The sequence below is a fragment of the Phalacrocorax carbo genome, chromosome 1 (genome assembly GCF_963921805.1).
Source record: "Phalacrocorax carbo chromosome 1, bPhaCar2.1, whole genome shotgun sequence".
Lineage (NCBI taxonomy): Eukaryota > Metazoa > Chordata > Aves > Suliformes > Phalacrocoracidae > Phalacrocorax > Phalacrocorax carbo.
Window position 1 is genome coordinate 153,701,329 of NC_087513.1, and position 27,469 is coordinate 153,728,797.

The 27,469-nt window shown below is 39.5% G+C and overlaps 1 long non-coding RNA gene across 2 annotated transcripts; it reads right to left on the reverse strand.

Annotated features, from left to right (window-relative positions):
• Positions 1 to 923: 923 nt before the first annotated feature.
• On the reverse strand, positions 924 to 20,063 carry LOC135311298 (uncharacterized). Of its 2 annotated transcripts, none has more exons than XR_010371027.1 (3): positions 19,975 to 20,063; positions 8,049 to 8,254; positions 924 to 1,189 (listed from the first exon to the last, which is right to left on the reverse strand). It is a non-coding gene; the product is annotated as an uncharacterized LOC135311298 (long non-coding RNA). The 2 variants fall into 2 exon arrangements; XR_010371028.1 differs by lacking the exon at positions 19,975 to 20,063 and adding an exon at positions 9,687 to 9,773.
• Positions 20,064 to 27,469: the final 7,406 nt, after the last annotated feature.

Genomic DNA, 27,469 nt, shown 5'->3' on the forward strand with positions numbered 1-27,469 from the left:
TTCCAATTTCCTTGCCATTTTACTTGCCATTCCTCAATCAGTGCATCATGTAGATCAGAGTCATCATGTAGAGAGCACCTAAACCCATCATAAACTGTAGAGTCGAGAAGGAGGGATGTAAGACAAGCAGCTGAAGGGCTGTTTTAGGAACTCAGGTGGGCATATTTGCAGACAACTGTAAAAGCAGAGTTGTGAAGGAGAACTCTTCCAGTGAATTTGGAAAAGGTGAAAAATGCCTGCATCACTCTGGAGTCAGAAGAGACTTAGGTAAACAGTTGGTTTGGAGCACCTTTTCTTGCATGGGAGAAATCCTAATGTTAATTTTCCCTTAAGCTGCACGGTACAGAGATCACACCTTACTGAATTGTCCTATGGGATGTCTATTTATGTATCAAACCCAAATATTAACCCTATGGGTAGTGGGAAAGATATATTACATACAGGAGTTTGCAAGTACTCTTTTATGTTTCTTTTCCATAGTCCTCCTATGCTTCAAACCTTGAATCCTTTTCTTGTTTAATTGTTTAGGCTAGAATTGAGAAAGCAATACGTTACCTCTGCTTTTTGTTAGCAAAAATTTCTGCTCTCAGCAGACATAAATGCTTCATCAACTTCTTAACAATGATTATGCTGATGATGACATTCAGCAGAATGTTGTTTTCCACTAAGCTTTAGTAGTTCAGAAATGATATTGGCAAAAATAATGGCAATCAGGCAGTCTGTTAGCCTAAATTTCTGCCTCAGATTTTGTATGATTTTAGGCACCTATGCTACAGCTAATGGCAAGAAAAATCAGGACAGTGATTTTTGGCAGAACCAAATAGTTTCATTGGGTTTTTTTAGCAAAAGTCTTGCAATTAAGAAGCATAATCACAAAGCTTCATTGACACTGTGATTTACAAGGAAATTAGATCAAGTTAGACAGCAAAGTGAAATGAACAGTTTATTAGAGTTGAGTTGCCACAACTAGATTGAAATAAACAGATCAGCATGATATTCCTGTATAAATATAGCCTAAAATATCAGAGACACCAGGCAAGCCAGAATGAGGTGAGATACAGGGTTTGTAGCTTAAAAGGGTGCACAGTTGTCCCTGTTCCCCAGTGGCTGTAGGTCTTCATAGTAGTTCATGGCAGCTTCTTCTCATCCTGGTACCCAGTGCCTTCTCTTATCCACAAATTTGATTTCACTTTAAAATAAATTCCAAAAAACCATGTTGTTTTCAGGTTCTCTCTTCATATTTCTTTCCCCAAACAGCATCAGCTTTAACCTTCACAATATAATCCTTAGGACCATACAACTTGATTATTAGCAATGTCTTTATTTTCTGAAAATAAATATCAATCCTGACCCAACTGAAACTACTCAATATGTTCCTTTCTTTTCTTTCAGGGCTTTACTCCTACTGTAGATCAGTATAAGAAATTAACCGAAAGATGTAGAATACGAAATTTAGAATTAATCATTTTACATTAGTATTTTAATTTTCCCAGTGCAAAGAGTGTTGTCAGTTATAGATGCACCAAACCCTCCTGGCACGAACACAGTATTATTCACCAGTATGTGCCAATTTGAATTGACATGATGTGTGACATACCCTGAAGAGGACTGGGCTGTGTTTAACAGAAAGCAGACATGGGCTACCATGATGTTTAATCTGCAGGTCTAATTTCTGCAGTCAGTCAGGTAACTGAGCCATGCCATGGAAGCCTATTTTTACTTACTTGGAGAGATTTCAGGTGCTGATGTGTAGGGAGCTGTTAAAGGTGGGCATTTCATTAAATACTTTCTATTCCTTCTTTCTTTCTGCTCTTATTAGTGCCAAAATCTCACAGCTGGAGAAGGTTTTCTCTCTTTTTATTAAAAAAAAAAACAACAAAACTTGAAAGTTAATCCAGCTCTGACCAGGAATAGTCAGCATATCCCCTTAACCATAGGCTCAGATGTTCTGCATTGACTGCTGTTTTGACATTCTTGGATGGAAATCCATCACTTAATACTCAAACGTGATGCACATACTGGTTCTCTGGCATGCCTTCGCCTATAACCATCTGTTGGGGTGGCACTATGCCCACTCAGAAAGCTCTCTGCCAGTTTCAAGAGGGCATAGGTATCAAACAAATACAGATTTAGAAAGATAGCTAGTGAAATGCTAGAGATGTCATTTTAGCTGCAAGATTATTCCTCTTGCTGTTAAGCAATCCCAGACTGGTTCCATATATTTCAGAATAAGCCTTGCAGGCACACTGTAAGCTTATCCCAGACATGTCTGTTTATACACATATATGCAAAGGTAAACAAATATTATTACTAGAAAATGTCTACATATTAATTTTTCTCTGACAGACTGGTGCAGTCTTGGAAAAAACTCCTTTTCAAAAACCAATCATTGTAAACAAATTATCATCTTTTTAAATTATATAGCTGTTTCTCATACCTATCTCCTTTGAATTTAACGCATTGACATTAGTCAGATACTGTAAAAAAGGATTTGGGAATTTTTACTTGAACAGCAGTTAGGGATCACTTGAAAGATGTTGGTTGCTGGGTTGCTCAGAAAAGCCACATTCTTTGCGTGAATTTAGAACACAAAAATAGTCATAAGTGAAATTTGAGTCAGGTTGCATATGAATGCAATTGTGGTTTGAACTTTGCAAAGCTAGTGTCAAAAGGTAACATGGCATTTTAGGATGAAATCAGAAGTTAAAATTTTCAAGACTTGTAGAATAAAAATTTTGATCATGAGCTAGTTTTATCTGTAGCTTGTAAGAGGAACAGGACCTACTGGTATTGCTAATGCCAAAGACTTTGCTCATGCAGGTGATGAATAAGTAACAGCCAGTATTAATAAATATTTACACTGCTTATATCTCCATCTGTAAAGAGCAGTTTACAACCATAGGAAGATAAAATTCCTATTCAGCTGAATTGTAACACACGAGAAAATAACGTGGACAGGCTGAAAAGCAGACTGAAAGGAGGCTGAGAAAGTGAGATAGTGGGAAAGAGAGAGGAAAAAAAGTAAAACCAGGCTTGCCACAGGACAGGTTGATATGACCTCAAAGACAGAAGCAAGGAACCTGAATGTGATGTGGAAAGATGGAAGGTTATGAAAAGATCGGGAAATCAACCTGCATATTAGTATAGAACATAGGCAAATAGGCTCCTCTATGACACTAGCAACAGGAACCTAAATGCAAAGGTGAGGTGCAAATGTTTGGGACAAAAAGACTGCAGAAGCACAAAAGCCATGAGAGCGAGCTGAAATTCCTTTCTCTTCCACTGAAGAGATGTTCTCTACAAAGCTTGTAAAAGAGCTGAAGGCAGAAGAGTGGGAGAGGGATTATCACAAAGAGAAAAATTAGTCAAAATAATAGACATATGCCAACATGATCAGTCTGAAAGTTTTCTGCTCAACCAGGAAGTTCCCAAATAAGTGGAATTTTGCTCTTGGAAATCCAGACATTCATCAAAGAGATGGATATGAGAACATTACCAGTCAGCTACTGCAAAGGGGAAATTTAAAGATTTACTGAGGAGTCCTGTAAGCAGCAGCCATTGCAAGGTCTGTGGGTTCTTCTTTGGAAACATTTACATGCATGCCACTCTTTTACAGTATCATGCTAACTCTCTGGTCATCAATACCTGCTTGTACATGTAGAATAGGCTTATTAAAATCAAGGCCAGATATGATCTTTACCTGCTCTTTTATTTGGCCTGTGCATCTCCTTTTACGCACCTCTCTTTCCTCATGGACTAGTTTGGACTTCCTTTCCTAAGTGCTGACTCCCCTTGACACCATCCCTTCCAAAAGACTGGAGCAGCATATTATCACAGAATCACAGAATCATAGAATGCTTTGGATTGGAAGGCACCTTTAGAGGCCATCTAGTCCAACCCCCCTGCAGTGAGCAGGGACAGCTTCAACCAGACCAGGTTGCTCAGAGCCCCGTCCAGCCTGACCTTGAATGTTTCCAAGGATGGGGCATCTACCACCTCTCTGGGCAACCTGTGCCAGTGTTTCACCACCCTCTTATCTGCCTATTTGCTCTAAGAAAGGTCAATGGGACAATGCTGGCACTTGTCATTAAGACAACCGTTACCTTTCTGTCACAACAGACTGTACATCTACAGGCTCCTATTATGGGCCAGGACTTTGTGGGGCTGAGAGCCATACGAACACAAAACAAAAAGACTGTCCTTGTAGCACGGCAATTATAATCTAAATGCTCTTAAAAGCACGTATGTGTTCCAGTATTTCACCAGTTGCTGAACCGGGCTCTGATTTTGTGTTTCAGTGTTTTGCTTTTATTGACGAGAGACTAAAAGCTGTATTTTTCTTTGGGATGTAGCTTGCCTCTGACAGAGGATCAGAAAAGAGGGTCAGGATTTGATGCAACTTGTAAAGCACCCCACGTCTTTCAGTCAAGAGCACATAGCCAACACCGTTGCTTCTGACTGATCTCCTGAGTGCAGCAGGGTGTGGGGAAGGGTACACTACCTTACAGGACAATCGCCTGGCTCTGGAGAGGGATGACAGACAGAAGCCCCCCGAGGGCACAGTGTCTGTTGCCCATGGCTCCAGGAGTAAACGGTAATGAAGAGTTTGGTAAAGCAGCAGGTGCAGGTGCTTATTGTCATACTTACAACTCTCCTGCTGTACAGTCCTCACAGAGGGAAAAATCCAGCAACAACAAAACAATTAAATATCGACAAATGTTGGCTCTTGTCTTCCTTTGAAAAGAACAAATAGAAATGTCTAGAATATGTAAGAGGTGATTAATTTATCTTGATCCCTGAGAGGCAAACATAGAATTCATCTATGAAAACAGGTGCCATTAATCCAATATTATTTCTTGTTATAATCTATTTGCTTTGACCTATCACATCCTCATAAACCTGTATTGAAATAAGTGTCTGTTTTAAATTCCCATCGGATATATTTGACAAAAGGGTTTATCAACAGAGGGAATTAAAAGTTGCAGCTGAGCTGGGAGAAAAGAAGAATGTATTAAAGTTAAAATGTGTAACTTTTTCCTTTGATGATGTTTTAAAATGTTTACAAATAGATTTTCAGTTTTTGGAAAAATTATTTTTTTTATGAAGAGTATAGAGTTAATAGGAATCCAGCAACATCTGCATTACAATGATTATAAAGGCAAAATGATTTCTTAAGATATACATATATGTGTATCAATACCCTTACCTATATCTTTGGCATAGCTCTGCATAAAGGTACCTCTGATTTGCATAAATAAATTTGATTGACTATGTGATTCTAATTTATAATTAAAAAAAAATATATTTTTGTAAAACTTGCAAGGGAAAACACCCTTAAGGTGAAATCCTCACCCTGTTTTTGAAAGATGAAACCACTTTCCAGATAAAAAGGAAAGAAAAAGGACAGTCAGTTTTGTCTCTAAATTACAGTTCTGTGCCTTTTAACAGCTGCATAAATTCAATTCCCATTTGTAACTCACAATTGTTTATTCTATGTCAAAAATAGAGTGTTAGCCACAGTACTAGAAACATGCACTGACAAAGTTAGCAAGCTATAATTAATTAAATTCTTTATGGTATTCCCATCTATAACAATGTATGTGGTTCAATGTTTCATAGTATTACAATAGTCAGTAGAGTTTTTCATGCTAGGTGAGAGGGCCATATCCTTTTGCAATCTTAGTCTATCAAAGGTTGGGAGAAACAGGATATAAAGTTCTCTCTAAACAAGCACTCTTATGTGTTACACAATAATTCCTGAATGTTTAAAAACAACTCAGAAATGCAGGAAGTGGTTGCACCGCAGAGCAAGTGCAATTAAAAAGCCCAGAAGTATTTCACATGGGTATTTATGGTGAGCTTAGCACATTGGTGAGCTATACCTTAGACCATGGGAACCTGAAGAAGGGTATATATTCCTAAAATCATTAGAAAATTTAAGAGCACTTGGACTCCTGTAGGAATGTTGTCAGAGAATGGTATGTTTCTTTACTAGAAGGTGGCTGCCAAGCAGGATCACTGGATGCTTAATCACCCTTATATTAAAGCTGAGACACATGAACTGAAACAGTTATTATAGGGAATAATTAGAGATCAAATTAAAAGCATTAGAACTGGCAAGAAGATCAAAGCAAAGCATTCCCTGTGAGAAATGGACACGATGTTGCTCAGAACAGGTAGAAGTGAAGATTTGCAGTGAAGATTGTATTCTTTAAAGTGAAAGTGCTTAAGAACAGCTAAGGTGCAGCTATTGAAAACTACAGAGAGAGAGAGAGTCAGATAACAAGGGCAAATAACGGCTTGCAGCAAATATGAGGGCAGGTTGTCATCATCAAGGGTGAGGTGACTCCATTTTGAATAAAACCTGAAATTTGCAAAGCAGAAACCAGCAAATGCCAAGCAAACCCTGCAGACTCTTAATTTAAAAAAGGCAAAGACATAGCAAATTACCAGAAAGCCATACACAGAGTAGCATAAAAAATCATCGGTTCAGAGACTTCTTGTTTGAAAGAGAAAGTATCTGATGATTTCCCACCCTGTGAGGAAAGTGGCTGCAAAAACTGGTCATGTGAGGAAATCACAAGTCAAGGAATATCTGGACAACCTTGTTGCCCTTAATGTTAGAACTAATAGTTCTAGATTACCTAGAAACAATACCAGTTTTCAAAGACAGAGTAGTTGGCAATCCATTAAGATAATACCTCTCTCAGTTGGGCCAAAAATGTGTGTATAACTGCTGTGTATTCTCCTTTCATAGATAAGATAATGAGAAGACAATTAAAAGATACCGAAGTTGAGAGTTTGGTTGTTGGTACTGTCCAGAACACTATGAAAGTGCTTGTGAAAATCACACCTCCCTCCCCAGTCCCTGAGAAGACAAAGGGGCATGAATAAACAACAGGTGCAGGTCCAGGGGACAGGTCCCCTGGCAGTACTCAGGCTGGGGAGGGGGACACTTTCAGAAGACCAGAGGAGACCTGGGATTTTAAAGCATTATTTACCCAGTGTGTCCTGCAAAAGGGAGAGAACACTTTCCTTTTTGAGACTGTCAAGTTGTCTTCCCTGCTCTATCAGGTTGTATTAACAGGCTGTATCAGGTGGTAATGAATGTATGATTTCCATTTGGTTTTCAAAAATAATAAGTCAGTGTAGAAGTGGGTGCTGACTGCCATGACACAGAACTACCAGCTCAGGAAATAGAGACCTGTATATTGTGCTTGCAAGTGTCATGCCAGTACCGTAATGACTGGTGCTATTGAAACAGTAAAAATTCAATCAATGTATATATATCAAAACAAATTATTTCAGGGAAACAATAACTGTAGTGACACATATCATGCTCAATATCTAAATCAATGCTATTGAGCTGAGCTAACAATAAATCAAATCTGCAGAATCAATTCCTCTACTGGAAAGGAAATCATTAACATTCAAATACAAAAGCATGTGCCATTTATATGATTTCTTTTGGCAATTTCTGTTTATTTGACTCTAGGATGTTCACTATCTGGTATTTAAGGACACTGCCACCTTATTTATGCTTAATATGGTATGTGAAGCAAAGTATTGTGAATGAGGTACATCCCATAGCACTTTCAGAACAGATTATGCTGCTGTTGCATAGACCTGGGTTTAAGAAAGATTTATAATGCTTCAATATGTTTAAGGCTTCTCAGGTCAGAAGACATGACGGCGGGGTAAGCAAGAATAGTCCAAGAATTAACCCTGAGTTGAGTATAAATAAATAGTCAGGTTTCTGGGTGCTGGGTGTTTCCTGAAGCACCATTTTTCATTTCAGCTTCACAGTTCTTTGCACAATGAAAGATGCAGCACAAATAGCACCGAGATGGGAAGGGCTAGAAGGTGGCATGGAGGTATCTTCTTGCCACAATGTTCAAGGGCCAGGCACAAAAGCTTTACAGTCAGGGACCCAATATCTATGGCAAGACTGGAGATGGAAGGGTATCAAGGAAGGCAGGCCCAAAACCAGATGGACAGCAAGAAAATAATAACAGTAAATGAACTCTGTACTTGCTGCACAGACTTACTCTGTGAAAAGCCTCCGTCTGATTGCACTGCTCATAGGGGTAATGAGCTGCCTTAACAATTCTTAAATGTTTCTGGTAGGGACACATACAGAAAACTGATCATCTGGCATGACCTCCAAATCCCAGGATAACTGCTGGATGAAACATCCGTGTCAATCTTGCTGCCTTCCAAACTGCCATGATCTCTTTTAGGACTTGTACTTGTACTGTGAGAGGAAATAGAACACAAGGGTCATATTTCAGGAGAAACTATTCTGTGTGTAGTCAAATATCTCAGGAATACAAGACAGCTTCATAGGCCTTTTGCACATATCTCTTCCCTGAAACTCTTTCGTCCTACAAAATGACTTATTTCTAACGAAATGTGTATGCATGAGTGGTAACATTGCAGTCAGATCCTGTGCATCTGTTTAAATCAAAGCTTTTCTTCAGAAAACAACCTCCTTTTTCCTAATCTTCATTCTCAAAAATGACTGCACTACCTCATTTTTATGAAGTGAGGGATCTCTTTTAGCCAACTAAAAACTTGGTTTATAGTCTAGTAGAGACTCTTCTATTTCTGTAATCGGCACAGAGATGTGAATTGTCTCTTGGACATGCTTATTTCTTTTCATTGACTGTAAAGGGAGCTTAGGTTAAATGCCTAGCTTTTAGACAACTAAAATTAAGCTTTTTAAGCCATTTGACTGCAAAGGTAGGATTCACTCAAGAGACATGTGCTTTAGAGTTCCTAAAATAAACTACTGGTAGACATGGTCACACTTCTAAAACTGAACCAGTAAACCTCTTGAAGTAAACCCAAGTGGATCAATTGAAAAATTACTGTTAAAAAAGTTAAAGATTCACTTAACCCTAAACTTTAGCTAACACACACCAAATAAAAAAAAAAAAGAAAGAAAAAAAAGAAAACTGATCATCTCTTAGTTTTCTGTGCAACAAACCAAGGTAAAGGTGTTTTCCATTTCTTCACTGTCAGAAGAAATAAAGCAATAAAACGAAAAGAGAAACTGAAGGAAAGAAAGGAAGGCTTAGTCTGTTTTATCTTGTATACAAGTGAACACAAATTCAACACCAGTAAAAATTCAGAGGGCTGTATGAAACCTAGCTGTATTAAGCCTAGCCTTGGATTATATACAAGAGCGACCTACAGCAGGCAGCTCTGGATAGCAGGCTGTAGGAACTGAACACTGCTGTCTTGAATTTATATGCTGCAGTAGTGTTGACACATAAGGTAGGTAGGTGGTCTGAGTATGACTCCTGCAGCATTTCCGGACGCCACCCGTATCTGTACTGCTGTTTGCTCCCAACTATGTTTGACCTAGTACACTTACTGCTTTCAATCTTCACTTTAGAAAAGAGCAAAGAAAATGAAATACATATATTAAGATAGAGTTGCAATACAATACAAGCCAAGAAGAGGGTATCAGGAAAAGAGCATTACCATTTCTCTTGTCTTTTGCTAAGGGACAAGAGAAATGAGTGGCACATGTAGTTCTACATGAGCAAGGGAGCGAGGCTGGAAAAGCCTGTTATTAGGATACAAAATTCCTTATGTGGAGAATACAATGAGATACACACGGATATACATGGAGATTGTCTCTTTCTCTCTCCTTCTCTCCTTTCCCCCACGTCCCCCACCTGACCGTGTATTGCTTTGGCGTCTCTCCAGCTGCAGCAGAAGGGAGCAGAAACAGGGGACTCCCAAACCTGTCTTGCACCACCTGGTAAGTCCATATCTATTGAAATTGGTTGGACAAATTCTCCTGAACGTCAATGCCCTTTGAGCAATAAGGCTTCAGACATGTGCAGGAAAAGCCAAGCTGATATGCGATTGATGTTGTTGTCTCCTCCATAAACATCCCTGTCACAGCCGAGTCACCTTGTTTTTTGCTGGACAGTTGTCTGTGAGGAATGCTCTTGTCTCAGAAGCAATCCAGCTTGGATAGCCAAAGAGTTTGAGCTTAAGCAAAAAACTGATGCAGGAAGAGCAGAAAAACTTATATAAAACCCCTCAAAATATTTCTGTTTCCATGTAAGTAACCTTTGGTAACAAAATAAAATAGGGGAGAAAATATGGAAAATATATACAAAAATCAATTACAGAAGAATGCATTAACATAAGTGTTTCCAGAGACAGAATAAATCTCTGGTGAGCATGCATCAGAAAAAAAGGCTGCATCATTTAGCCGTAACTTTCTGCCTTCATTCTTGGGATGTGGATTCCAAACACTTCCACCTGCCTGCCACCGAATAGCCCTTCTGCCCTCCTCATTTAACATCATAGTCATTAAATGATATTTGGTATATTGTTCCCTACTACATATCTTTCTTTACTGAACAAAGTAAATTTACTGAATAAAAGCAGGCTAAGCAGTGTGCTGCATCACAGGCCTTTTGAGTGTCCAGATGGCTTAATTGTCAGCTCACCCTCTGGTCTGGTTTGGGCCATTCCAGCTAGCTCTCCCAAAACAATAGTCACTGCGTTCCAAGGGTTGCTCAAAAAAAGCATTGTGAATCAGCCTGTCCCTCGACACCATCGCAGAAGTCTCGAACAACTCTATATGCCCTCCTGTTGCGCCCTGGATCATGCAACGCCTACCCTGAGTCTCACTCACCCTGGCAGGCTGCAACACAGCCCTCACACCATTTCAAAAACCTTGGAATTAATAGACACTTTTAGAATAATATTCGTGCCTTAGGGTCCCAGGGACACCACTCAGGAGCCAGAAGGGATGCTGGGCCAATTACTGTGCTGTGTGGAGGAGGTCAGCCTGATAGGCAGAGCGAGAACCTTACGCAGTGAGGGCATGAGTCAGCCCATGCCATTTGATTTCAGTGCTGTGGATTGCCCCCTCTTTCATTTGGCGGCATGGACATAGACACAGATGACAACTACCATTTCATTTTTCCAGCCTGAAGTCTATTATTGACACTTCCATGTCCACATGGTTTGAAAGGATGATTTATCTGAGCCTTGTCAATAGTGGGGAGAAGCAATCAGCAGGCTGTATTAAGTGAAACGTAGCACAGCCCTAATTCATGAGTTGGTCAGGTGCTTAAATCCCTTCTCTCCAGGCAAATCCCTTGGGCTCTGCTGAAATGCTGAAGTGCTCCCTCAGTTCAGGTCCAAGGGTGCAAAAAGGTTCAGCAGTTTGCAGGATATTCAGATATTCAGATATTTCACCTCCATCTCTACTGAAATCAGTAGACATTGGGAGTCATGGCCTTGACTGAAAAATCAAGCCTGTTTGCTGGTGAACATATCTGCACTTCTTTCAAACACGCCAACCTCCTACATAATATCCTCATCCGTCTCAAATCACAGAAAGTACTGGAAAATTGGTATTTGCCAGTTTTTTTCATAGCTCACAGGAAGCATGTTCTTTCACAAGAATACATGAAAAATAGGCTTTCCAGGAAAGATTTCATCATTTTTCTGGCTTTTTTTCTTTTTAATTTTAATGGTAGCAGAATAGTTTATAGCTTGACCTAGAATATTATTTTGTCCTTTAACATTGGTGGTTGTATGGTTAATTCCTGCATAACATACCATGGTAAAATGAGGTACTCATCTCCTGCATTCATGTTACCCTGCTGCACTAGCAGATGTCCAGTTACAGCTGTGTATCCCCTCTGCATTCCCTCTTCAAAAACATCCCAAGCCTTTCTGTTTCTGTTACACTGCTTTCCAAACAGTGCAGCATCAAGAAACATGCGACAGTAGAAGCTTTGACAAAGATTTCACTATAGTCATCTGTGAAGGCTGTTACTGTGAGACAAGTTAGTGACAGCTCTCTAGCAAGTGTGCCTTCAGGTTTATTGGTGCCAAAAGTGCTGGAAATTGAGAAAGCTGCTTAAATGCACTCATATATTCTGGCTATGCCAGGCTTTACATTCTGCTGCACTTTAGTGCTTAATCAAAAATTTCCTGTAATATTTGAAATATAACTCATTTTGAGTATTTGAAAATGACTTTGCAACTTTGTGGGCAAATTGATATGTTTCTTGAAGAGTACAAATAGCTACAAAAAACTATCAAAATGGGAATGAATTTAGGTAGTTCAAACATCTTTTGGTACCCAAGCTCCTTTAAGGTGATCTCTTTGTATCTGCCTGAAATATGTTTTAAAAATGTCACTGAAACACAATAGAATAATTTTTGGTCTCTCTCTTTATTTATCAATTGAAATCCACAGAAATTTTCATAGTTTTTAGAAACTAGGTTTGAATATATTTATTTTATTGGCAGTAATATAAAAACCACCACTCATATCTAGGTGTGAACACTATTTCTTGTACAAAAAAAGGCTGAAGCCAGAAGGAGTGGAAATCTGCAACCTAAATATATATGCGTGCACATATTCTGATACCTGTTCTGCTCACGTAAATCCAGAGTAATTGTTGAGAGGCAAGAATTTGCTCTGTGCTGATCCTTTTTTTACGTGTGTTTGAAGCCTCACATAAAAGGTTCAGCCTCACTTTTAGCACCCACAGACCCCACTGAAGTCAATGAATTGGTATCTGTCCACATCAGGTCTGAATCTGGATCACAATCAACTTTTATTAGGCTCTTGTCAGTGCATTTAGGTGATCCTGTTGGTTAGTGTGAGGCCTAATGCGTTTAGTAGACACATTCCAAACCACATGTGCTCCATTTACTGTACAGCATGAAATATGCAGTCCAAAATTGTACAATATATATAATTTAAGCCACATGTAGCTCAGAGAATGTAAAGCTTGGTGTATTTGATCTTGAAACCCAATTAGAGCAGTTTGTTTGCTTTGATCTGTGTGGAATGCTGTAGTATACACATTGTAAAACTAACTTCCAAAAGTTATTGGGGCAATAAACAGTAGTAATCTGGATATTTTGTATTCCTGAGTTCCAAAAAGAAATTGGACATAAGAGTTGTAATACATTATTGAGGGTGTGACTTTTAAAATTAACATAATTCTCACAGAATCGCCTGAAGAGGGAAAATGTTCAGAAGGAGGAAGATGTGAGCACTCATAGCACCGATGCCTTTGGAGGTGAGCCTGCTTCCCCTGGAATTCCTCTGTGACTGTTGCGATGTCCTGTCTGCAGTTTTAATTACTTATTAATACACTGTATGAGAAGCTGTGTTCTGAGCTTACACTGAAATAGAGCAATAAGGAGCTTGACTTTGAGTATATTTAAAAGAGGGGGAAACAGAGGCAGGCAGGTTGCTTAATCAGGATGATGTAGGAATCTAAATCTACATCACTCAGAGCTCTAGTTTTGGGGCTTGGACTGCAAGACTACCTCTCCCTGAAAAGGAGTAAAGCTTCTTTTGGTTCTCAAAGAATAAGTTTTATTCGCTAAAGTATCTCACAGAAACCACTGAAAAAGGTAGCCCTCAGCTCATTCTGAATCAAGGCATCTTTCAGGGCTGCTGCTGCTAATGCAGCAGCTCTAGCACAGAGAAAAGAAGACAACCTTCTGTCTCCTTACTTGACCCTGGGAGATAGCATGCTGGCTGGGCGAACAGGAGAAGATTCAGTGGAGCCACTCTTAATGGCCTGATAGGCACCATCAATCTCTTAGTATATGTAGATTCTTTCATAAATCCCACTTTTAGAAAAATAAACAACCAGTCAACCAGTCAGCAACAAGCCAGTACCCTTAGATGATCCCTTTTCTTGAGTGGTTTTCTTTCTTTCTTCCTTTTTTTTTTTTTTTTTTTTTTTTTTAACTAGAAATAGCTTCCCTCTGGAAAAAATCAAAAAACCTAGTGCACATAATTCCAGAAGAAGGAGCATGGGGAGCACAGATATAACTGAGATGCAGATCTGCTTAAAGTACTGTCATAAAAATGATGACAGTTAAATGCGACAGCCTCCACAATTTTTGGAGGGGTGTCTTATGCAGAGAAAGATTTACAAATCCATGTGGTAGCAAGCACTCTTTTTTTTTTTTTTATAGCTGATTCATATAGTACTTACATACCTGTGATATCTATATTATAGAAATGGTTCTGTGTATATGCTTGGCACTTACAAATTGTAATGGAGAAAAGATGATTAATTGCACAGCAGAACTCTTTGACAATTTGCTGAACCTGTGTATCACTGACATAAATCTTTCTCCCAAGTGCCTTGACTACCATTAACTTGAAAAATCAGCCAAGCAAAAACCTTTACGAGTGGGTTCATGGAAATAGAGACACATATTTTGTATCTATCGTATGCAGCAGACATCTGGGAACACAAGAATACCTGCATCAGGATAATACGTCTCGTGTATTTTTCAGTAATGCTCCATTTCTTGTGGCTGGTATTTATCTGGGCTTTCGTAGTACATTTAGGACTTCTTGTTTTGCTGGGCTGTGGTGGCCTGCTATGTGGAAATTTTTTTCTTTCATTTGCAAGTACCCTTAAATAAAGCAGATGAATTAATTTCCTTCTGTGGCCTCAAAGAGGCCTGTGCTCTCTCTGCCACTCCTCAGGAATTCAGCATCCACAAGCTGCATTCACTTAACTACACTTCCATCTGAATAGCAAATGCTAATTGCATTTGTTTCTAGCCTTCTCCTCACTTGAGATCCTCTGTTACACAAGGGGTTGGGAACGTTCAGCACAAGAGCTGAAAGATACATTGAAAAGTCTTGAAGGAGGGGTTTTCGTTTTATGTTTTAAACCTGTGTAGCTGCTGGAGTGCAGCTTGTTCTCTGAAAAATGACCAGTAATGGATGGCTTAGCATTGAAAACCTAATTGTCTGGGCCAAATCTGCCTGAAATCAAAAGGACATTTGACATTGATAATCTTCATATGAAAACTGACCATTTCAAATGAGCTAAATTATGTGAATAATTCAGGTGAAAAGAATCTAGCTGTAACTGCAACATGTGCACCATTCAGAGACTCAATATGGCTTATTCATTGCATTTCTCCATTTTTTACATTCATGTGCAAGGACACTAGTATTCTCTAGAATCATCTAAATCTTGATTAATTTCTGCTTTCCCTTCTCCTCCTGAACCACCTTACTTCAGAACAGAAAATAATTATGTAAAAAATGAAGTGGATTGCTAGGATGCAGAACAGGATTTATGGTATATTTGAGATGTTTCGAGTATTTCAAAAAAATACTGACTTTTTGGGAAACACCTAAAATGAACTTTCATCCAATCTCCTTGAGCTGAAAACTCAAAATTAGGAGCCAATTGTTCTTTTGGCATTGATCCATTGCTTGCATGCTTTTGATACAGCTCCATTAATGCTTTTCTGTAACACCATATTTTCCCTTTATTACGCTCAGATCAGTTTCTTGAGTCTCAGTCTACAGGTTAGTCTACAGCTGATTGTGGAAGGGAAACATTTGAGGAAAGATCAGTGCAAGCCCACTAAAATGTCTACATATGCAGGTGGAAAAACTAAAAGCTAACACATTTTCCATATAAATGCCCTGGATTCAAGACCACTTGCTTCCAGGGTGATAGAAGACTATCATTTACAACAACCAGCGTGTGTATCTAGTACAGAACGTCAATATACTGTTGTCAAGGCTTAAGAATGTCATTGTTTTCAGACAGCATTCCTCCATCATGTACACAGCTCATTAAAAAGTGAGTGACTTCTAAGCCTGGGTGTTACAGAGTTTACTCACTTCTCATATACACTGAAGAGCTGAGGTTTACTTATTTTTATATTTAGTGGCATATCATGAGCAAAAACCTGATAATGGGGGTGGGTATCACTTTTGTAATACAGAGTATTAAGTAATTAGGGGTATCTGATGGAAAAAATAGCATGACTTCAATGAATTTCACTTTATAATAAGTGAAACGTTAATTACATGCTTGTATTTTTTATTAGGCATATTTCCTGCCACTATGAATTAGATCTAAAAAATCAAATATAGTGGAAAAGTATTATGAACATGAATACACTTCCATTATTTCCAGTGAAATCATCTGTAAAACTAAAATGTTCAGGCAACTGCACCAGTTTATCATCATAAGCAGTCACGTACCACAACCATCTTAGTGTAGACATTATTTGACTTTTTAATCAAGATTCAGGTAGCAATTTTGCACTCCTTTTTTTATCTGATCACAAACTGAGAACAAACATTTACCTCAGTATTCAGCCAGTTCCACTTACGAGTCCCTGGTTTGTAATCAGTAATAGTCTGATTTTTTAGTGACGGGGCCCTTTGTGTGGATGTGCGGGCATACAAGGATTGAGAACCTCCCATGGGAGCCAGCCTCCTAACCTTCTTTCTACTAGCCAGTGTCTATCATTTCCTAATGCACAGTATCAGCTTTACTTGCATATGAGGTTGGTCTGCTCTGAGCTCCAGCATCCCACTGCAAGTTACAACATGCTCATAGGTTATAGTCACAAACTTACTGTTTACTCTGTGGGATGAAATATTGAGACCCATCAGACAAATATTGCTGCAGAGAAGCCATTACTAAAGGTTAGGTATCATCTCATGTGCATCTTCAAGGTCATAGCTGAGACATTTTAGAGCCTGGGAGACACTGGCTTTTCTTCCCACCTTCTTCCTTATACTGCCTACTAGGACCTCTTTCCAGTATGCAGTAGAGGATGCCTAGGTGGCTTCATGGTCTGTGCACACAGAGTGCACACAGACTAACAGGAGGGTGGGGTGGGACACCAGCATCACCTTTTGGTTTGGTTCCCTCTCCAGTGAAGCACCCTTTTCACCCCACCTTCCATGTGTCTTGAGCTTCTGTGCCTATAAATTACCCCTCAGCTTTGAGGTACCTTGTCTAAATAAGTATTAGACAGTAAAAGGGCATTTTGGGTGCAACTCATCCAACCAGAGGTAAACATCAGTATCTGGTGAGAGAAACTGTGGCCTAGGGATGTCCACACAATTCACTGCATAGAAGGGGAACTTACATTGTCTATCTCAGTGTGGTGGGTTGACCCTGGCTGGATGCCAGGTGCCACCAAGACACCTTGTCACTCCCTTCAGGTCAGGGAGGGGGACAAAATGAGGTGGGAAAAACCCCTCGTGGGTCAAGATAAAGGCAGATTAATGAAAGCAAAAGGAAAGGCTGTGCGAGGAAGCAAAAGCAAAAGGAAAACCAAGATTTCATTCCCTACTTCCCATCAGCAGGCGATGTCCAGCCACTTCCAGAGAAGCAGAGCTTCAGTAGTTGTAGGGGTTGCTCCGGAAGACAAATATTGTAAATAATGAATGTTGACCCCTCCACCCCCTTCTCTTAGCTTTCGTTGCTGAGTGGGTATCGTATGGTACAGAATATGCCTTTGGTCAGTTTGGGTCAGCTGTCCTGCTGTCCCAAGATCTTGCCCATCCTCAGCCTACTGCTGAGGGGAGAATGTTGGACAGACAGCCTGATGCTGTGTGAGCGCTGCTCAGCAGTAGCCAAAACTCTGGTGTGTTATCAACACCTTTCTAGCTACCAGTACAAAGCACAGCACTATGAGGGCTGCTATAAGGAAAACTCCATCTCAGCCAGACCCAGTGCTCAGGTACAGAAGTTGACAATGCAGATGTCTAAAGTTCCCCACTTGATGCAACCATTAACAGTGGTGTTAAATCGCAAGCCCAGATTTGCTGAGGAAATCCAATAAGCTGAGATGCCTTGCTTCCCTCTAACACATTTAGTATCATTACTGATGAGTCACATACTCCTCTATCCATGTCTTGGCTGGTCACATCTGGGCTGTCCTTGTACAGAGTAGTGAGTAGCAGGTAATAAAAAAACCCCTCCTCATTTCCCATCTGTGCTTCTGTCAGAGGCATATGCTTGTTCAGGAAAGCAAATTCCAATTGTATTCAAGCCTGCCTATTCTGATGGAGATAAGAAACATTTGTTTTACCCTTAACTACTTGTCCCCTCCTCTGCCCATCTGAGAGTCTTATTTTGTTGCTGCTGACACTGAGAACAGGATGTGCAGCACAGTAGTTGCTGCTGTATGGCATGGCTGTCAGCAGCATCACTAGCACTCACTGCCTCCTTCCCTCTTCCCAACACGGTTAGTGAAAAAAAGCCTTGTTTTTCAAGATTTCCTCTGGCTCTTCATCCTTGTGACAGTAAGAAAACCCAGGCTTTCCTTCCAGTATATTGAAGCTGGCTGTCTATATATGAAAAAAATAGATGTAGAAGGGAAAATGAAGTTATTTCCCTGAGGATAGCCAGAGTGCAGTGCAGCTGCTCATTCCCAAGTACAGTTTACCATGTACAGATATGTGTAGAGACATAAACCTAAAAAACACTAAAGTATACTTAACTTCAGGCGTAGCAGTAGTTCCACCACTGCGTATCTGTCCCTAAACATGCCATAATCTTAAGTCAGGTCTCCAAATCATGTGACTGGTTCATGTACTGGGAGACTAAACAAGGAAAGAACTCAGAGATTCTATTTGATTTTATTTTGTGTTGGTTTGGGGATTCTAAAATTCATAGGAAATGTTTTGGTCATGGTGTCTGCCTTTACAACTCTGTTCAGAAATGAAAGCTGAAATGCCCGTGTAGTCCTTTGATTCCAGTAGCTGGGACTTTGAGAAGCACATATGCTGTCAAGAAGCTTATTTATATATACATGTGTTAAATATGTGTGTGTGTGTGTGTATGTATACAAAACATGAGATGGTGGTCATGATGCCGTGATTCATGTGGGGCTGCTGCTTCTTCATAGATTAAACATGGCATTGTTTTCAGAAATTCCATTACCTAAGTTATATGGCTAAGAGGTATGATGTTAAGAAAGATCCTTGCAAAAGCATTTTGTGATGCATAAATAATGATGTGAATTATCATGACTGATAAAATATCACCATCATACTATTGGACTCATCACAAAATAGATCCAGCAACCTGTCAGTGCTGGATTACTAACAGCTAGAACACAGCAGGTTAGCATTCATCTTTATGTTTCTAACTCTTAGAGAAAAAACAAGCACACAGACAAAAAAAAATGCGTAGAGGATAGAGAAAGAGTGAGCCTGATGACAATGCCTGCATGCAATATAATAATAGATGACTGTAGTATCTGTTCTTTGGTTTTTAGAGGTCAAGGAACATAGCCTAGAATATGCGAGAAGGTCTATTAAAAGTTATTGATTTTGGAAAGCACCTAGGACTTTAGAGTGATTTCAAACAGACAGATTTGGAGCAGCTGAGTTCAGGTGAGGAGGCAAATTCCAGGTTGTAGGAAACTGGAATTTCTGAAGAAAAGCAGCTAAACATCTAGAGAAATCCAGCTTTTAATATTATGAGATAAGCAGATGATGAAGAAAATGCTTGAGTTTTTCTTTCCATAATAAAAATGTTCTCTTTGGAGTCACTTGCTAGACAGTCGTCAAAACAATATTGTTTGGAACATATACACACGCGCACACACACACAAACATATATATATATGCACACACTTAAAGTCCTTGTTTGACTAGAATATATTGGCATCTTGAAGAGTGAATAATACACAGACAATTCACCCTATTGAAGTCCTTTAAGACTTCAGGAAAGCAAATGCCTAAACAAAATAGGTGAATCAGAAAACAGAAGGCAACCCTGTTCTTTTGATCTAAGCTACAACTTATTGACAGAAAAGCCTGTGGTAGAGAAATAAAGCAGTTTGCTTTAATATAATTGATGCACAATGCAAGCGCGCTTTTAACACAGATAACTAGAAATAGTTTTTGGTATCTGTATGTATTTCAGTAAAAAGATGTAAGAAGAAAGCAGAAGGATGCTGCATGTTTAAGCTCATAACCCTCTTTACCCACAGGGCAGGTGCAGCTAAACCTCACAAGTATGGATCAGCAGGTGACTTAGCATGCAATCACCACTGCTTAGCATGCAATCAGCATTGCTACATGGGACAGCAAACACACTTTAACCAAGGATTGCCCTCTGTCTTTAACATCCCCCTGCAAGTACCCTCAAGAGTATGTGCATTTACCAGTTGGAGGTCATACATGGCTCCAGCGTGGCCTGAGGCATGGCATGCCAATTTAAACTTTGTCAGTCCTCTGTAAAAAGTTCAAACACTTCCAACGCATGCTACTGTACAGCAGGTACAAAGGGCCTAATGTCCCAGGTAAATTATTAATCCCCATCTTTCATAAACAAAAATGTTCCGTATTTTTAGTAAACAGATCTGTAAAACGCAGAGGTAGTAGGGTCAAAAGGCTTATGAACCTTTCGAACTTTGTCATCTTGGGTGTGGTATTTCCTCTCTCTGCCCAATGTCCTCATGGGCAAAATGGAGGTAGTAATACTTAACATAATTAGTTAATGCTTCCACAGTGTTTTGAGCTTGGTAATCTCTGTGTAGGTGCTTATCTCTTACTGATACGTTGCAATTAAATAGCCCTTACTATGCAAAAGGTTTTTCTGTTTACTACAGATTTGATATCTGGAGAATAAAAACAAGCCCTCTGAACAGATCAGCCTGCATTTCCAGGGAGCAATCTGGAAATGAGAGCAAGAAACTTTGATTTATTTGAATCACCTAAATATGATGGTGGATTTAAAATAATTCCTTGAATCTTGGCTGGTCACTTTTTTTTTTTTTAAACCTTTCTGAGTGTTAATTATGTAAATGAAAGCATTCTCCCTTACTCTCAGCTCCCTTCTACTCTCTCATGGCCAGCTCATCTCCATAGTTCCCTGATCTTTCTGCTTTTCTCTGTTGCGCATTTTATCTCCCCTGCCTTTTTTCCTTTCTTCCTCCTTTCAGGCTGATCCCTTCAAAGGGGAGCTGCTGCTATTTCTCAGGTTACTGAAGCACCAATGGGCTGTAGGCAGGTCACCTAACGCAGCAGCTGTCGGGTGCCCTGCCTGTGTCCAACCATCTTCTGTCTCTCAGTGCTGCATGTTCCTGCTACCACAGGTACCCTAGGCCCGGGCATCCCCCTGATGCATGAGGTGGTATTTACAACCGTTTCAGTGAAAGGGATTCTGCAGCTCAGCTGTGTGTTTGCTTTTTTTGATTGATATGTTAAAGAGGTGTCCAGTGACCGATTCATAGCCATACCTAGGTCTCTTCCTAGAGCAGTTCTCGTTAATTTAGGTCCAGGTGCAAATAGCTGAAGTTTGGGATTTTTCACATTCAGAATGTGAGTTTGTTTCTTTTCTGAGAAGCAGTTCACAGATGGAGTCGTGAAGTTAGTTTCTGCTGAATTATAACTTCTCAGAAGTATTTTCTTTAACCTGTTTGGTTTTCCATTTGCAAAGGCCTTGCAAAGCAAGCCAAATAAACCATTAATTAAGAGATTACTGGAAGAGAGAGAAAACATGGAAAAGAATAAAAGCTGAGATCATTAGAACTGTTTCCTTGAAATAGTATAAAATATGACGGAGTTCAAGATCTTGTTTTTTCTTAACAATTTAAAAGAAAAAATTATATTTAGTGCCAATGAAAACTGCTGCTTTGGCAATATGGTATGTCGTTCAGTGGCTAACAAACTCAGCTAGGTATAAACCAGTAACTCAGCTGTCAAAGTATATATCTGCCTCTCCTTAGCAGTCATCCCTTCCAAACCTGTTTGTTGATTCAGGCATAGGGTGTTTGCCTGGGAACTAGTGAACAGATATTCTTGCCAGGATAATATCTGCAAAGCGAGAGGTTTCAGCTTTCATAATTAAATGAGAAAGCTGAAAAGACTCTACTGAAAGATAAATTACTTCACTTTTTGTGAAGGAGAGGTTTCTAGAATGAATTATTCAATACTAACAATGTAGACTTTGGAAACAGGATAATTTCCACAAATGTCATGCCTATCAAAATCTATACACACACACACACAGAGAAATACACACATACAGATGCAGATACACAATCATGCATGCATACAGATATGTACATGTTTTTGTAAAGTTATCTCATATATTACGTATTTTGGCCCTCTAAAAAATGAAGTGGTCGTTCTTAAGTGTACAACAGAAGGGAAAGGCTCCAAAGCATTCAGTGAATTTCTGTGTAATTTTAACATGGCTTTTAACCTTTTTTTGGTGTTTCTTTTGCCCCCTATGTATTACAGTTTGTCAAGATTAATGTGCAGGTAAATAGTAAATTTAAATGAATCTGCTTTGGCATTAAATATAAAAACAAACTTGCACAAAATAGTTGTAAGGACAAAATGATCTCCTCTGGTTCTAAAATGGAATGACATACATCTGCAGAGTCACGCTGCAGAGAAAGATATTATCAGCTTTAATTAAAAAATGGGTCAAGATGGCCAAGTTTTTCTTTTGGCTAACCTCTCTTGCCTTTCTCTTGGCAAAACCAAAGCCACCACACTTTTTCCCAGGATGCAGTATCACCTGCTTTGCATTTCCCAACTCCCTCTTCTGCGTTTATAACAATTTCGGACAAAATTAACCGTCCCTTTCCCCTTCTTTCTCTGGATAATCTGACCGTATTTGTAGGAATACAAGTGGAAAGGCATGCTGACAAGCAGGCAAATGACCAGAACGGCCTGGACCATGGGGTCGGCAGAGCATATCTGTGTACTCTCAGGTGCTTGCAGAGTGAGCAGTAAGGCTGGGAGATCTCAGTGATACCTCATGTAGGGAAGAAGCTGGATGCTTCCTGAATGGGTACAGGGTGAGAGGGGGAAATAGGCACCTGTGAGGTTGGTTAAGTGGCTTAAAGGAGGTGGGTGATGTCAAGAAAGGGTTTCTTGGGGAAGGGAAAAGGTAAGTAGCTGAGAGAGATTTTAATGGTGGAGCAAATAACAGGGAAGGACGATACAGGAAACCTGAGGAAAGAAGTGACGGATGATGGTGGTGGGTGGGAACCAGGGTGACAACTGCTGCAGGGGCAGAAAGAAAAAACTGTAAGCTGTTTGATGCAGTTCCCTTACATTAGGTCCTCACTAAATTTTAACAACATCTTACCATAAAATCAGAGCAAGGCATAAAACTGAGCTGTACTGTCCTCTATGCTCTGGGCTCAAATATCCTCTAATGTGAGGGCAGGCACTGCTTTTGTATTTGGAGCTTCAGTTGGACCCACAACCTGTACAACTGCTATTTTAACCATCTTACTTGATTTTAAATGGCTAATTGAGAAAGGGCTTAAGAAGAAGTTTGTCTAGTCCATTACCAATTTGTCCAGCATAAGATACTTTTTCTGGATTCAGATCCTGACTTAGCTTTAGGACCTGGGCAAATGACTTATCCTTTTATGTCCTGGCTTCCACATCTTTTGAAATAGCGTTAATTATACTCGCCTACCTCATGGGAATTTTGCAAGGATTAGCTTGTACAGAGCTTTGAGAATACTAAGTATGGTAGTTATATTCTTTTCATGGAATAAAAGCAAAGCAAAGACAAAGCAGTTTTCTTGCTACAATCCCACACTTGAAACCACCACCCATCAACAAAGAGTGACTCACAGGCACCATGAGCCAAGGATATGGTGTTTACTCCTGCGGGTTTGTTTGCACAGAAAGAATGATCTCTGCTTCCGAGTACACCTGGCTACCCACCCTCCCAGAACAGCTGAGCGAGAAATGGCAGAGTCCAGAGGTGTGGCCCATGACTGATAGGCAACCCATATTGCATCAAGTCCTTTCACTAGGGAGCAGAGCTGAGCAGGAAACTGAACCATGGCAAACCATAGTAGGCAACTGCAGCAATGCCAACTCCAGCTGTGCTGAGGCTCAAGAGCCACAAAGGAATATGATCATTTAAGTCTTGAAAGTAAAATAATTATAGCTGAAAGATGATGTACCTCAACTATTGTACTCACATGTATTGGTGGGCTAGAGTACACATCAGAGGTCCCAGATTACTGTTAATAAACTACAAGAGAGAAGTTACTAAACACTGCATGATGCAGTCCTGACTACCATAGTCTGGGCAAGCCTCATGACTGGCATGCCAGCAGGGTCAGTTGCCGTCAGGAGCAGCATGGGGCAAGCACTGTTTTTGAGAATGGCTGCTGGAGAATATGCCGTTGTCGAGAGCTAGGGGAACGTATCTGATCACCGTAGCAGCCTCATCTCTTTGCATAGGCTGCGTGCACACCTGGGTTTCCACTAAGTCTCTGATCATCATCCCTCTTTTATAGACTCTCACCCACAACCAGATCTTTGGTCTTGGGTCATTTACCTTCTCTGTACCTGCCCACCTCTACAGCTAAGACGTCAGCCCCCTAGTAATGAACTCCATACTGCTCATAAAAGCTAACACCTCAGCACCATTTATTTGACTACCTCACAAGCTCTCCTACCCATCAGTACTCCATTCTTTTCCCTCTTTTTCCCCATTTCTGAATACTGAGATCGTGCCAGAGCCTGCTGTAGCCTTGGCTCAGGCACACACTGGGGAGCACACATAGGAGTTAAGAACTCTATTGTATTCAGCAAAAAGCCATTGCTGTTGCATCTTCTCCAAAGCCATAATCTGCATATCTGGCACCAAAAGTTTCCAGAGAGACTCAGGACTCCAAGCAGCTCCCTCCTCAAGCAGGAGTGACAGCTGACATGGCGTACTTCAGTGATACACATACATTTAAGTACATTTGAACTAGAGGTTTGCTCTAAAGCCCTTGGTCAAAATATTCCTACTACATTCACATCCACGTTAGTTAAGGCTTTAAGGAGTTAGCAAAATCATATGTTCTGGCCTCCTGCTTAATGCAGGTCACAGATATAGACTGTTTTTTTTTTGTTGTTGTTGTTTGCTGATCCCTTGAAGAAACAGTGCCTGCATGAGACTTGCTTGTTTTAGTAGCTAAAATCAAGCTGCTCAGGGCTCCACGTGTGCCCTTGAGGAGCACAATGAGCTCTGATTTTGAAAGTCTGTTAAAGGTATAACTCTTCACAGGAATGATATCTCTCCTTTCTCTAGTGTAACCCAGACATACTGATACCACATATAAAAATTGCTACCACCACGGTGTAGGGGCTAATCAAATTATTTGTTTTTTTTTTTTCCAGCATAATACTATAGTAGTAGTAGTAGTAGTAGTAGTAGTAGTAGTAGTAGTAGTAGTAGTAGTAGTAGTAATAACAGCAGCAACAACAACAACAGCATATAATATAACATATAATATATAATAGAATATATAACATATTATATAATATATAAAATATCATATATAATATAATAACAGTACTATACTACATACTATACTACCACTATAGTAAAAGCAGTACCTTATACACATATTTATGAATGTACCTTTTAGTACACTTGTAGATTAAGATAACTAAACAAATGTAAAAAAATGATAGTAATTTTAAATGATTGCTCTCTGTTCTTGCATATCCTTCAGTCAGGACACCTGAGGACTCAATGCCCTCACCCTGCTTTGCTACCAACATCTCCTTCAACACATTGCTTGTTTTCTCTAATCCTCTTATTCCTTAGTTTCTTCAGGCCCACAGATAGAGGTACTTTACAAAGATTCCTACTCTTTTTTTAACTTATCAACATATGATGACATCTTGATTATGCCTGTCACAGTAAAGGTGATCATTGTAGTTAACCTCATCAACATATGGTAGCAATAACGTTTCGTTTTGTTTGTTCTTAATTTATAACAAAAGAAAGTTTTTGTCTCCAGATCGAGGATTACCCCATTACCTATGTGTATGCCCACTTTTCCCATTTAAAACTATGTTTTCCACATTATTTTTACAGTTCCGCAGCAAAACGTAGGTTAGTTATAAAGCCTAGTCACTCCTGGACTGGCCTTTACTAGATCTAAATCAATCCAATTGCCTTGAAAACCAAGGCTGTGTTTGCTAGCTGGAGCTTTTATGCAGAGGTTGCACGTCAGAATGTTTCCTTCAATCTTACTGTGTGCACATTTGCAGTACATGCATGTATGAATAGAAAACTCAGCATGCAGATGTTTGAACTTAGAACCCGTGTTTTGGTCCAAACCTCCTCTTCTTTTAAACGAAAAACTAGTAAGAATGTCATATTTAGGTTTAATTATCAAAAAGGAATTTTTTCCTTAACAAAATAGAGCATTTTCAAGTATTTTTTATTTATACTATTCTATTTATCTTCTATTTATATTGTGGTGGGGTTTTTTTGTTGTTTGTTTTGTAGTTGAACTGCAGTGACACTATCAACCTATTATGATTTTACATTATTGAGAACTATAACATACAAAATATAAACTCTGCAGTTTATAGTACAGTTCTCTTAATCAGAGAACTGACAAAAAGATGCTTTTAATATAGACCAGAAAATGCAGTGCACCATAAAAGAAGGCCACGTTATTTTACTAGCAAAACAAAGTTAATGTAAGTCCTGGAACGGCTGCTTTTGCAACCTTAAATCTTACAGGAGTTCTATTTGGATGTTTTGTTTACTTGCAAACATACAAATATGCTCTCGAGGTCTGTGGTGACATCATTGTAACGTTATATTAGTTAATAGTATGACTCTTGTGTGACTTCAGCATCAGCCTTGTCCTATGCAAGCTGGATATTTATAAATATGATTTTACTTTCAAATTAAAGAATTGCTAATTATAGTTATTAAGGATCTGGGCCCTATAACATGTAATACGTTTATTCCTGAGAGAAAAAAGCAGCCCTAGGGGAACTGGCAAGTCTTGGCGTTCTAGGAAGATAAATTATTCTTCTGAGTACTCTTTCCTTGCTCCCTTCTGAGAATGAGAAGTAAAATGGGAGAACATTTACATGCTGCTTAATAGATTATGCGGTGTCACCAGATAAACAGTTGTTGTTCTAAAAAGGGGTGAGCTGAAAACAGATTCTTTTTCACACTTGGTGTTTAAAAAGGGGACAGTGCTTTCTAATTAAAGTTTGCACTACGAAACACACAAAATTATAAGTGAATAGTGAAAAGAAAGTCAAAGAAGTGTGCTGCTTTGTAGCCCATGCTGAAGGGAAGGAAGGAGAAAGACACTCCAAGCAGTCAGTACAATAGGAACAGTAAAGACAATGGCAAAAAGGGAAATAATAACAGTGCTCCCCTAGCCTAGGAAAACATGAGAGGAAACGGGGAAATAATCGTAGGATCTTTATTATGCTTAAGAAAAAAGGATTTTATGTAGGCTGCACAACCGAAGGACATTTGGTCATGATTAGCTGCCGCTCACAGTCAGCACATGGCTGCAGGTTTCATAAGACAGGATTTCAGCTTAACCTCTTTTTCCATTGAGGTTGTTCACTGCATTCTGCAAAAGCAACTTGTCCTGAATTAAAACCTGTAGACCTTCTGTCATGAGGAGAGGGCACTCGTCAGAGATCATCTCACCCTTTGTTTTTCAGGCCAACCTCACATTCCTTTTCAGCAATATTTTGATGATTTTCTCCCTTGTCACTGTAACTGATAAGAAATACCCTATGGGCAAAGAGCAATTTGCATTAATCCATTTGCAAGAAGTAAACTTCAGTTTATCAGGTGAGGTAAAAAGAAGCCCACTGAGGGGGAAAAAAGCCCAAAACAGTGTCCTCCAA